We start from the raw sequence: 12,300 nt of genomic DNA, 5'->3' as shown, positions 1-12,300 counted from the left end.
AATGTAAGGAATGGTGCTATCTGTCTGACAGTGTTAAAGACCAGGCGCCCTTACAGGATATTTTGATAGGTATTACCTGCCTGTCTTGGTTTTATATTACTTTCCTTCATGGAATCTGAGTGGTTTCTCAACTGAAAACAAACTCTCAGGAGTAATATTGAGGCATATATGTTAAGTGCTAAGTATGACAAATATAATAGGTCTGTGAATATTCTAGCAGTTAAATCCATTGGTGCAGCTCGTGTCTATCCGTAGCTTTTCTCCCTTCTGTAATGACTGGCTAGTTACTCTGACAGAGGTAAATCTTGGTCAACTTGGTAAATAGCCAGTCACGCATGGATCAAACTTCATTATGATTGTCACACTTATTTGCAAATTTAATTGGTTAAAAAATTCTCCAAACATTAGAAGAAATCTGCGGGTTTTGTTAAATCAAATTTTGTTAATCAAAATTTGTTGAATTACATTTTGTTAAATTCCCTGTAATTCTTTATGTACATTTCTCTCATGCTGTGATTGTATCTGCAGCTATGCTAAGACAATACAGATAATTAAATCTAATCTGTTTAATATTTCTGTTTCTGTTCTTTTCTGCATGTGCTGTTCATGTGCTAGGGAAGGTAACAGAAAAAAAAATAATGCTTAGACAAAAATACCTTAAAATGCACCTTTGCATTACTCTTTAAATATTGGGATTACAGAGCAAAGACTAAACCAAACCGTAGAGTTCACATTGTGTCTACATAAAGGACTAAGATGTAAAAAGGTGCCTTTACATTATTAAAGAAAATGGGAGGCAAAGTATAGATGGTGTGGTTTGGTAATGAAGGACCAATTTGGGCTGCTGGGTTTTGTTCTTGACTGAATTATTAAACCAGACAGACTTGCTGTCACTGAAGTCTGAAAGGAAGTTAGAACCCTTCTGACTGACTGACTCTAGGCACCTAAGACCTAACTTTTCCTGTGCTTTTTATTTTTGCCAAAAATGTGAATGCTTTTAGGACAAAACACAGAGTGTAAGAAGTGCTGAATGATTTAGGATGTCTTGTTTCTTAGATGCCCAACACAAGGCTTGGTATAATGTCCTTGGTTTCCCAAGGTGGAAATTTTTTGCTGTGAAACCCGTGCCTTTTTAAAGTAGACTCAGAAAAGGCAGCATATGCAATCCACTTGGTAGTTTTAAAAAACTTTTGTAATAGGCAGATGTTCATATAAGTGTAAGATACTGTTAAAGCACAGATGCCCATCATGGCTCTTGATGCCTAGAACTACTCAAAGTTATGTTTTACTTTTTTCACTGTGTGATTGTGATAGTGAATTAAGTTATAAGAGTAAAGGACTATCAGATATCTTTATATCATCAGGTATTCTACAGAATGTAAGAATATGTGATTTTTATACTCACAATTGAAAACTTGTGTATTACAAGGCACATTTATACTAGAGGTACGTTATTCCTTTAGATCTACTGATAATACACAGTCTTGTAGGTGTATTAACCATTTTTCAGACCTTAATGCTTGCTGACACTTGGGTTCCCCCTGTCTGTACTTGTCTGTGTATTGTTTATAAGCAGGTCCTTAAAACAGCTCTCTTAACAGCACCAGCATCTAATAAATAATAAATAACACTCAATACAAAAATGAGTAGATGATTGCTTACATTTTAAGTTAACAGTAGGTGTTTTCTCTGTAATTTTTCATTAGTGATAGATTGAAAGATTTGCTCCCAAATGAGTTCAAAATCCAGCTTTGCACTTGCTCAAAGAGGTGTGATTTATAGATTTATAGATTACCTTGCCACAAAGAGGTAATTATAAAATCAAGATGTATTTGCTCAAATTTCAAAAGATTTGTCTTTAGCAAACAATGTTAGGAGTCAAATGCTGGAAGAGATCACCCCACCAGATACAGATTTGTCTCTCTTACTCCCACTAGACTATTTTCTATTTGGAGATGCATCAGTGTAAATACCAAAAGAAAAGAGCCTGTGTTTTACAGAAGACTGTGGCCTTTACTGTAAAATGAGTTACCATATTCCTTTAGGAATTCCATATTGTTATATTTATAATTTTTACATTTCCAAACAGTAAGTTTATTTTTTTAGCAGGTTTAGTTTATGCCATTTGCAGGCCAAGCGATTTCTCAAAACATACAATGTGCTTAGTGGCATGAACAGCAAATGAGGGTTTAAGATGATGAAGATTAAGGAAATCTATTACACATCCTTTTAGTAATCTGAAATTACTTTTAAATGAGTCGTTAGCAATAGCTTAACAAAGGTATAAAAATACTGTGCTACCACTATGCTAATGAAAAGACTGTCAGCATCTTTATTTTATAATAATCTTTAAATAAAAATGATGTTTAGAAGACACTAATAAACCACGCAAGTATGGATAATTTACAAATTACTATTATAGCAGTTATTTTAAAAATAAAGTGAACGTGGATGATCTAAAATAATTCAGTTTCATTTTACAGTCAATGCCAGTGTTAAATTTTGTGCAAGATCACATTGCTTGTATTTGTGTCAAGGAGGATAATCTTTCTGTGAAGATAACCAGCAGATAGATCCTACTCTATAAGCACTGCACTGGTGTGCAAAACCAGTGTCCGGTCCAGATGCAGTTTTTTAGCAGGGATATCACTTCTGCCCTCTTCCTGTATTCATCCTTCTGCCTCCTATTGCCCATCACCTATCTTAGGCTAAGTAGGCTGGCAAGAACTGTGTTTGTCACAGTACTTACAGCCCACATAGTGGGAGGTTTGGCCCATGCTGGTTGCTGTTAGGTGGAGCTCACCCTGCACACCTCTGCCTCTGCCCAGCTTGTCTGTGGCAGCTGGAGGGCACAGTGCTGACTTGGCCTCTCTGGGTCACATCTGTAATAAACATGATCTTTTTCCCTCATAACTATGGAACATTAAAACCTGAGTGAATTACTATAATTGTGTCATAAACCATAGCTTAACTTTGTAACTGAGCAAACAGGAGTCTTAGCTGTCTCCTATACCCACAGGTTATGTTGCCTTTTGCCTTTCTGCCTGCCCAGCTATGGATATAAAAGGACCTGACGCAGCTTCTTCTCACGTTAATAGATTCCCCTGTCATGCACAAGATTTCCTGCTCTATGTAGTGTTTTTGCTCATGATGAAGGTAAATTGTCCTTCCTTTTTGAAGAACAAATGGAATTTTTAAAGCTTTGGTACTGTGAGATGCTGCTGTTCAGCACTTACCCTGCATTCCCAGCATATCCAACCCAGTCTCTCTTTCATGTATCATTCTGGCTCTTTTTGTTGTTATTGCCCTTTCCCCCCCCTGGACATGGGTATCTAAATTGGTTTTTCAGGAATCGGTTTCCTGCATTGTAATGGTGTATTATAAGATAATGATTGTTTTCTTTCAGTGTTTTATAATATTTAATTAAGGATTCAAAAGGATCTTTTTCTTTGTGTTGATTCTTGCTTAGAGGTGAAAAAAAAGTCCCTCAGGATAACTACTAAATTATTTCTTAGTAAGGCAGGCTTGTGAGGCTTTGTTTCCACCAGATTAGCTAAAATACATGCTGTCTGTTCACTTAAGTCACAAAGGCCCTGATTCTATGAAACGAGCTGTTAAGTTCAGTGGAATGACTTCTGCCCAAAGTTACTCGATTTTGCAGTAGTTCATGCCAGTACAGCTTGAAGCTGGTAGATACAGTAGGTTCTAGAGTCACCTGTTTTTTATGCATTTCACTGGCATAAACTCAGAATCTTGCAAAATGCTGAATTTCTCATGTTATGGGTATTTCCTAAGGTTTTCATAGTAAACCTTTATATCCTGTATCAGTTCTCCTAAGTCCAGGATAAAAGTGTGTAACTAGTTCAGAACTGCAGAATTTTATTTGCTAAGCCCAATTTTCAGGTAGCTTAACAGAAATGTATGTATTCCTAAGGTGATCTTCCATTTCACAGTAGAACAAATTGCATAGATAACCTGACAGTTTATAGTGAACTGGTGATACCAATATTACATCTAATGTTCATTTCTGAAGCTAGAAATGTAGGCTCTGTATGTTACTTTTGCTGTGTCATGGCTAAAATTTTGCCTAGTGAATGTACCAGCTGTCTTTTCTCTGCAGTTGCCCAGGTTGAAAAGGTTGAGGATCTCTTCCCTGAAATGTAAACTTTTTATGTAGCCAAGCCTATTTGGTTCATATTCCAAAGGATAATGGAATGTGATCCACTGTTTTGGGTGCATGAAGGCTGATTAAAATTGCATCTTCATGGATTTATTCTGAATGCTGCTTCTGAAAGGTGAAAGCACAGAAACAAAGGTCTTTATAGAGCATGGGTGGCAGAGATTTACATTTCTCAAAACTTTTGTGTTATCTCACACCTGATTACTGAAACAGCCTTCCTCCTGAAGGGAGAGAGGGAGTTAATATTGGAGCATTTTTTCTGTTTCTGGTGACTCTTTAATTAATGCCTCACAGGTATTTATTATCATCATAAAGCTGTTATGAAATAGAAACTGTAAAATGAATTTTCAGAGGAAAATCTGAAACAAAGCCACAAAGGTATCCTATGACAGTGCGAAGTCTTGAAGAGAGACTTCTCGAATCTTAGGCTGATATGTTAACAGCTGGATCTTCCTTTCTGAAGCAGATGTGGTTTAAGTTTATTTTCTTCTCTGTTTCATGTATTATGAAAAATGTAAATCCTAAATAGTCATGTTGAATAATTTTACAGAGGAAAAATATCCCTATAGGAAACACTGATGAGCTTCCCAATAAATACTACTTTTACAAAAGACCTAACCTTTGTTTCATTTTAGTCATGTCCTATAAGAAGTAATGCTCAACTAGTGCATTATTTAGAGATTTTTGGAGTACATTTTGAAAGCCTCATACAGTGCTCTGTCCACAGGATTCCCATTAAACACAATGGGAGCCATGTGGCTAAAATCCTGCAGAGCAGTTTGAAAATGTATCCCGTGCTGTGTGGAAGATAGATGATTAAAGAATGAGTGCTTGAACAGGGAGGAGGGAGTGATGTTGTGATTCTCCATTTAGCACTGTAGTTAGACTAAAAATCCTTCTCTAAACCCTTCTTAAATGATCTTCTGTTGGAAGTCCTAGCTAATGGCTCTCCTGCTTGTGCGAAAGAAATACCAATACATTACAAATAATTAAAATAAACATTTGCACCTTAGAGATATCTAGATGCCCTTTCGCTTCTTTTTATGTTAACCTTTTTATTGCTGTTCCAATTTATTCTTTTTCTGTTTTCTTACATCTTGCTTACATTTTCATGTCCTCCTTTCTTCTCCTCAAAGCTCTATTACATCTTTTAGGCTGCTGTTGCCTTCACTTTGGTCCTCATGTCTTGTACTGTTCTTTTCCTCTCCATTCTCTCCTTAAGGTGTTTTCTCAAAAAAAATTTCTCTACTTTCCTTCTCTGCTTATAAGTATTTCCTTCTCTCTTCTAATCCAACTCTTCTTTGTCCAGTTGCTCTACTTTGTGGGCCTAAGTAATGGGATATGCCTTTCCAGGCCCCTTTACTCTCTCCTCTTTTCCTTTGGTTTTCCATGTTGATAGCTGGCTATCCCTCCAAAGTGTCCTTTCTTCTTCTCACCAGATTTCTGACATCATACAACTTGCCTCCTGAACCTACAAGCTGAGAAACATTTGAGACACTGTGTCTGATACAGGTGCAACGCTCTCCATGACTTCAGCACAGGGAAAATGGGAGCAGGCAGGCACTAGTGGAACCACATAGATGCAGCAAAGAGCCAGTGCTCTTTCTATATAATTCAGTGCAAATCTTACATGCAGACATGCTGCCCTACTTTTAATCAGTTTGTCTCCAGGATAATGCAATTTAAGGAGATGGGCTTCACTAGTGATGAATTTGGCATTTTGAGCGTGTTTAGTCTGGTGTGTTTTTTTTCCTGTTGTTACTTCATACAATGGATAATGGCTGTACCAGAGTAATGTGTTTGAAAAGGTATGGGGAATGCTTTATGGTGCTTGACAGAGAGGCATAAAAGTGTCTCTGCCTTTTTCATTTCTTTTTTGTTTGTTTGTTTTGTTATGGTTTTGTTTTTTTAATACAGCTGTAATTTCTTGTTCTTGCATCCCATTTGCACTTTGATATTACTCTTCTTCCCTCCTTTTTCTTATCTTCTTTTTCTTTTGATGGGCTTGCACACATACAGAAAAGGATAACGTTAGAAGTTATTAATGACAAATCCTTCTTGGTTTTTTGTGACCAGTTCACAAGTGGTTTAATTTAGCTTTTCTTGTTTGTTGGCATCAAAGCTGATGATGCTGTATATGACACTGTTCCAGCACTCTTTTGCGTGCATTGTCATGTATTTTTATTGCCTCATTATCAACTGCTTGGTTGTAGAAGAGCTGTCAATATAATTTTACAGAGGCTACCACTACCTAATGATACAGGTAATTAAGCCCTTGGAGACCATTATTCTAACCATATATTACTTGATTAGGCCATTTTGCTATGCTGCTAGGGTTTGGAATTCTACAACCAGTAAGCTTTCGTTCTTACGTCTCTGACACGACTTGTTTTTGTGGCTATTTTCCAACCACCTGAAATTTAAGACTGGAAGAGTAATTACTCCTACATCTTAGGTTTCTTTGGTATTACATATGTATTGCTGTTAACTGAATCTGTCCACAGAAGGGTAAACTCCTTTTGAGCTGGGCAACCTTAGAATAAGAAACTATGTTGTTCCAGGGCAGTGCTGCAGGAAACCCACAAGGAAGGAGGCATTTTTCAGGCTCAGGAAAAGATACTTGGCATTCACTAGCCTGGCAGTCATTCCCAACCTGCTTTGGGGAAGAACACATGAAGGCATTTTATTTATATATTTTTCATTCCATAAGTTGATAATTGGGAGGGTAAGGGGGACAGTTTGTCATGTGAAGAGGTTCTAGTCATACAGAGAGGACATTGCGGCATCATTTGTTCAGGAAGGGTACAGAGAAAACACTTGATCATAGCTGATCAGCCAAGGTCTCATATCCTCTGTTTGTCAGTGTCTGTTTGAACGTCCAAAGCAAGCTCTCTGCTGAGGAGAAAAAAGGAAAGACAAATTCTATATATACGTACAGCAGCACATTATCCCCCATAGGAATTAGAATATTATCATACTTTTTTTTATAGTACAGGCATCACTTGGAATATTACTACACATTTCATCTATCTTTGCTGATCTTGTATGTAGAGGCTTTCAGGAAGTCATAACTGATTTGAAAATCTTATTTTTTTTTTCTTTTCTTATTGTGGTCTTTGTGAGGTGAAATTTGGAAATGCAGAAGTCCAGAAATTCAAAAGGAATTATATTTATTAAGACTCTGTGTTGTCTTTAAAAGTACTTTGAAGTGAATCTCATGGTTGGGAACCACAGTCATTGTTTCTTGCAGTTCTGTTGATTCTTGCTGTTCTTCTTATTTGTGAACATCTGACATGACCCATTTTGAAGGGATCTAAGCTTAAAGTGGGAAGCTTTGCTGTCATACTTGAGTCCTGTGTAGTAACATTTTCAGGAGTCTAGCCTTTGGGCCTTTGTAGTTGGCTGTTCAGTATCAGGAAGGGGCTGATGCTGTCTTGTGAATTTAATTTTTGATGTAAGATTTAGGTTATTGAACCAAATCAGGAGTGGTGTGTTGAATGTTTATTTAGGGTCCCATTTACTTCATTAGTAGTTAGTTTTTTAAAGGCATTAAAGTCACATTTTAAGGGCCAAAGAATGCAAGAATTTAATAAACTTTACAGTCTTTGCCTCTGAAGGCATCAGGGCATATTTTGTGGTGTTCAATATAATGCAACTTTCTGAACAACTTCAATGGTAGGCGTACTTAGTAGTCATTTAAAAGAATTCTGTATCTTTCTGTGCAGCAATGATATGCATGCTTACTAGCCACTTAATCAGAAGAATTATGTATTTTAAGTGTTTTGCATATAAGTGTTTTACTGGGGAGTCAGAGAGGCTGAAAACAAATCATGATTGTTTCTGCAAAAGGAAGTCCCTCCTCTATTTAGCTTTCTTCCAGCTGCTGTCTGTACTCTGGACAGCACAGGTAGGTGTCTACTACAGCTCTTCACATCTGAGCCTGAAAGCGTCATGATGGGCTGAGTTGCATGAAAGTGCATCAGAAGAGCTTGTTTGCATTGTGGAGTGTTCTGCAAATGCTTGTTGATGACAGACCTCATTTTAATCTTGCATTTCTCTTGTGCCTATTTCAACCCCACAAAAGCTGCCTCCCTTCATGTAGCATCTTTGTTATTCTTAGAAACACATAGAAATATATGTAGCTATGTCAATGTGGTCCTGGTACTACCTTGAAGCTGTGACTCAGAATTGAATAAGAGATGTTTAGTTTTGAGTGACTTTACATTCCTGTAAGTAACTTAAAGCAATAGTGGTTTGTCTGTATCAGGGTGCTTATATGCAAAATTAAATATGCATCTTTGGAGGAGCTGGTATATATCTCTCTCTCTCCATCCATCTATATATTTGCAAAGATGGAAAAACCCAGATATTTGTTGAAAATGTAGAAAACAAGGAAAAATTTAAAAAAAAAAACACTTTATTTGAAATAGGAAATATTTGCAGTCTGACTGTATAACTATAATTCTTCTGATGCTTTTAGTTATGCTGAAACACTGTGACTATTTCTGGTGCCTCCAGCATGAATAGAGTTCGAACTTACGAGCATATGTTTAAGCTGACATGAGAATTAGTTTTCTGTACATGTCTGGTTCTATCCACTTACAGTTCATTAAAATATCTTCTGTCCTAAGGTCCCAAATATGTTACTGAGGAATTGCAGGAGGGACAGTCCTACCATTGGAAAAACACTTTCAGTTGCCTATGAGAAGCTTTTCTGTGAGGCTTAGTCTTGGTTTGTTTTTTGTTTAATTTGCCATGCCTGTAACTTAAAAAATTGTAGACAGGGGTGGTGATGGAAGACACCCATACAGTCCATATGGCATTTGTCTGTCTGTCAATACAGAAATAAACATTACCACTGGTTTCTCTTGCAGTTCAGAAACTTTTTGCTGTAGGTATAAGTTTGATGAGTGAAATCTGTATGGCTGAAAGAGACAATGGAAACATTTCCAACATTTCCTGGCTCAGATGGTGTTTAGAGCAGTCTCAGAGAAATGTCAGGTCTGCCATTGCATGATAACAGAATTCAGACTTGTGTGGGAGCAGTGATATACCAATGCTGTGGTCTTCCAAAATCCTTCCCTACTTATCTGAGGCTCCAGGCACATACATATTTTAAGGATACCTTGAAAATTGCCAGTGGGTTCAACGGTCAGTGGTTCAACTAAGTAAATGTTGTGCTCAGTCTTTCAATTCTGTGGAATTTTCAGGTGGTGGTATGGTCTAGCGGATAGAGCACCTGATTAGGTCATCCACTCAAAAGAAGGATTCTTCTCCACTTGTGTAAATAAAGCTTGAGACATGTTTCATTCCAGCATGGCCTTGTGATAGTTGCCTTCATCGTGTACAAGATACTTTATGTGCTGCTCTTCTTTAGATGGCTTGCCCTTCAGGCAACAGTTTGAGTATGCTTTGAGTATATTGTTCGAAGAAGGGTTTAACGTAAGTATGTGGAAAGAGCATGGCTTGTGCAGTTTGGATTTGCCACTGGCGAATGACACAGGCTGCTCAGAGCCTGTGGTGGGGAAGGGGCCCTGATGGTGCAGCAGGAGGAGAATTTGCCCTGGAATTTCTGGATTGATAAGCACCTGTGCTCATGAAGAGAAAGAATAAACATAAATGATACATTGTATGTGTGTCTTTCTGTTGATACTATAAAGGATATTATTACTTCATTTTCCAACTGAAATATTAAGGATGGATATTGTGTGTTCTGTAGGCTTTGCCCAGCACACTCCTATAAAACATGTAGCAATGTCATATCCTAAGCAGAACTGAAAATGTGGAGAAAACCCCTTGGGGTTTGAAGCCCCATCATTTCTCATGTGTCAGATCTCTTAAGTTTATGACATATCTGTTTTCACTTCTCTCTGTGCTCTTTTTAAAATCCATTTTCAATATCTACATTCTCTGGAGAAGCTTGTGTCTTTTTCCTGGCTACCTACCCACTTGAAGCAGTGGCCTAACAGCGTGCTGCGCTGCAGGGTCTCCACGGTAGGTGCACTGGGAGCAGCAGGCTTGGGACACAGCCCCAGGAAGGAGGGGCCACTTCATTCTGGGGATCACCATGGCTTGCAGAGGAGAGCAGAGGGTCTAGAGGCTGTCGTTGTGGCTGACAGGTCACTGCACAATCTGGAGATGAGTCTGCAGATCAGGGGAAGAGCTGAGGAGAGCAGGCAGCCATGTCTAAAGCTAATGAAAATCCTTGGAGCCAGAAGGGAGTAAGCAAAGTCTGCAGTGCAGAGCGCCACTGATTTAATTGAAACCAGGTGGAAGGAGAGACACTCCTGCAAGGATGCAGTGAACAGGAACTGCTGTTTGATGAGCTTTTTTTGATTCTGATGTCTTGTAAAGCCAATTCCATGTTTTTCCTGTTTAAAAAAAATCCAGTGCTTAATCTAAAATCTGGATTTTTTCTGTTTTTTCAGGAGGGAGAGTTGTGAGTGTTTGTTTACTTTGAAGCCTTTTGGTATTTTGAGGAACTCACTGTAAGGAGAAAGTCTAACCTTATCCGTTGCTTTGCATGGAGCGGTGAGGGAAGCGATATGCAAGTAACCCCAAACCTGAAGTTCAAAACTACAAATGAGCATGCAAACTAATTTCTCTGGGAGCTGAATCAGAGAGAAGCTTTTTGTTTGGTTGGATTGTAGGTTTGGAGAGAGATGGAAGGCTTGGACAGAGACACAGAAGTCTGCCACCAAAGCCAGACAGATTGCTGTCTCCAAAGAGAAAACCAAAGTCCGGCTGGCGAAAATACTGACTGGTTCACAGATGAACCAAGAGCTGAAAGAACTGAGAAACCACTTGGAAACTGGTTCCTTCATCTGTTATCAGGCAATAGGGGGGGGGTCAGACAGCTCAAGGAGCTGAAACCCAGGCCACATCTCCAGGGAGGCTATAAATAAAAAGTCAAGAGACTTAAGCCGGAAACTGCCCAGGAGAGAGGCAGGAAGCTTCACTGCCTCACAAGACAGGAGCTGGAAGAAAATATCCACCTGAGAATTTTGATTACACAGAAGTTAAGCTAAAGATGGAGAAAGATCTGTTATTGATATTTTTCTCTAAGATTTTAAAGAGTCCTGCACCTGCTGCACACCATGAGAAGGAAAAAGCTGAAATACAAACCTCAACTGCTGCAGTAAGGTTCTATAGGAACCTCCGGACACATCTCTGGAAGACTGAGTTGGTCTCTTGTTGAAGGAATTCTTGTGACATGCACTTGAAATAACTACCGAGTACTGTCACCTCAGCTTGAGGGTGATGAAAAGGGAAGGTGATAACACCTAGCAAAAGGTAGCTGCGAGCCTGTGGAAATTTTGAAGGAAGTAGGTCAAGGAAGAAAGGGGTTGAAGCTGTCATGCACCTTCTAGAGCTGGAACAACTACATGCTACCTGTCCCTTGGAGGGAGGATCGTAAAAAGGGCTATGTGGGAAATGGCTGAATAGAGCATGGGCTGTGGAGACTATTTATTCTCTGTGCTAGAGATACTGGGAAGGACATTTTTTTTCAAGGAAAACTTGCTCTGTCAAGGAAAGATTTTAGGTCTGGGGAGATCCCTCTGAAGGATATGCTACAAAAAGTGGAGAAGGGAATGGGTTACCTCTGCAGTGAGACATAAAGGCATATCCTACACAGTGGAGAGCTTGTTCAGAGAAAATCATCTTCACGTGTGAAATTACCGTGGCAAACCATGAGAGACATCTCTCCCAAGGAAGGGAATCAATAAACCTAGCTGAAAGGGGTCTGAAAGACCTTTCTGGGAAGTGGGAAATTTACAGGGAAGGTTCTGCAGAGTTAGGGGGCTGAGAGAACTCTTCTGCCTCCTTAAATTAGTGTAGCTGAGGGAAGATAATTCCTGTATGGTATGAAAATCTGTTCTTGGGGAGGACCCCAACAAAATAGCATCTGGCTTTGGTCCACTTGAAATGACGGAAGTGGGAGAGGCACAAAGTGGACAGGTTTTGTGACCACGTCCCAGCATTGCTGGGGAATGGCACAAAGGACATGCCTGTTTATGAAGGCGATGGTGCTGAGAAAATTAAGAGGAAAGTCAGGAGTTTAACTGTGTAGTAGTGATGCATCAGCCCCAGCAGGGTTTGTCTTGCCTGGTCTGTTTGAA

The 12,300-nt window shown here is 38.9% G+C and overlaps 1 protein-coding gene across 15 annotated transcripts in view; it reads left to right on the top strand.

The window, feature by feature from the left end:
• The window catches only part of NCKAP5 (NCK associated protein 5), a 245,332-nt gene that overhangs the window by 86,531 nt on the left and 146,501 nt on the right, over nucleotides 1-12,300 (top strand). The window contains exon 1 of one of the 15 annotated variants that reach the window (XM_080399609.1): nucleotides 3,040-10,174. The exons of the other annotated variants lie outside the window; for them this stretch is intronic. The gene's annotated coding sequence lies outside the window, so the exon portion shown is untranslated. Of the gene's footprint in view, nucleotides 1-3,039; nucleotides 10,175-12,300 lie in introns of those variants that run through there. 15 annotated transcript variants of the gene reach the window in all.

Source organism: Falco punctatus, assembly GCF_963210335.1.
Source record: "Falco punctatus genome assembly, chromosome: 8".
In the NCBI taxonomy this organism is placed as follows: domain Eukaryota; kingdom Metazoa; phylum Chordata; class Aves; order Falconiformes; family Falconidae; genus Falco; species Falco punctatus.
Note: the sequence above shows the minus strand (reverse complement) of the source record. Positions and strands in the feature narration are given on the sequence as shown.